Source organism: Penaeus monodon, chromosome 23 (assembly GCF_015228065.2).
Source record: "Penaeus monodon isolate SGIC_2016 chromosome 23, NSTDA_Pmon_1, whole genome shotgun sequence".
Lineage (NCBI taxonomy): Eukaryota > Metazoa > Arthropoda > Malacostraca > Decapoda > Penaeidae > Penaeus > Penaeus monodon.
Window position 1 is genome coordinate 31436583 of NC_051408.1, and position 1106 is coordinate 31437688.

Consider the following 1106-nt stretch of genomic DNA (forward strand, 5'->3'; position numbering starts at 1 on the left):
CATTCCAATTAACAGATAATAAGAAAATAAATAAATCCGGCATGTAAATCATGTCCCTGTAATCAATTTTGTATGGTGGACAGTATGGGGGCCGACGCAATTTACACGTTAACAAAGGCGCTACGGCCATCTTGACAAATGTTCATTGAAAGCATCAGCGCGCATACCAACCACGGACGCTCTGACGGCTTCATCCGGGCCCTTGGGGGAGGGAGGAGGAGAGGGGGCAGAGATAGGAGGGAGGAAGGGAGAGGGAAGGAGGAGAAGAAGAGGGGAGGGACGAAGGGAGAGGGAAGGAGGGAGAAGGGGGAAAGAGGAGAAGGAAAGGAAGGGTGGAGAGGGGGAGGAGGAGGGAGAGGGAAGGAGGTAGAATGGGGGAAGATTGAGGAGGAGGGGTGGGTGAAGGGAGAGCGAAGTTGAAAGGAGGAAGGAAAAGGGAAGGAAGAGGAGGAGAAGGAAGGAGCAGAGGAGCGAGAAAAAGAAGGGAAAGAGACAGGGAAATGAAAGGAGGAGGAGAAGGGAGACGGAGTTAGGGAGAGGGAAGGATAAAGAGAGGGGGTGGAAGGGAGGGAGAAGTGGAAATGAGGGGGAGGAAGAGAGGGAGAAGTGGAAATGAGGGGAGGAGGGAGGGAGGGAGGAGGGGATCACTGAAGGAAGTGGTGATGGTGACTAAAGCAAATAAGTTACGGGTTGTGATGAGAGCAGTAATATACAGTAAAACACAAACAATATACCACCTTTTCCTTCGTCATTTCCCATAGCCTCCTGGTTAAAGGCGGAGGCGGGGGAGAAAGGGGATGCTGGAGGGGGCTGTGGCGAGCGGGGGAGGGGGGGAGGGGTCGAGGGGATAGGTGAAGGAAGGGATTGATAAAGCATGAGACGTTGCGATATTTGTTATCGTCTTTTCTCTCTCTCTTTTCCTTGTCTTGTTCTCATCCCTTTCAATATGAAACGAAAGGAATAGCAAAATAGACCGAAAGAATATAAAACACAACAGGAACGATTGGAAACCTGTGTCATGTTTGTTTGAGAAAAGCTCGAGTCTCATTCTTTTTTGAAAGCGATGTTTTATGAAAGATAAGGTATGAAATATTTCTGTTATTCAC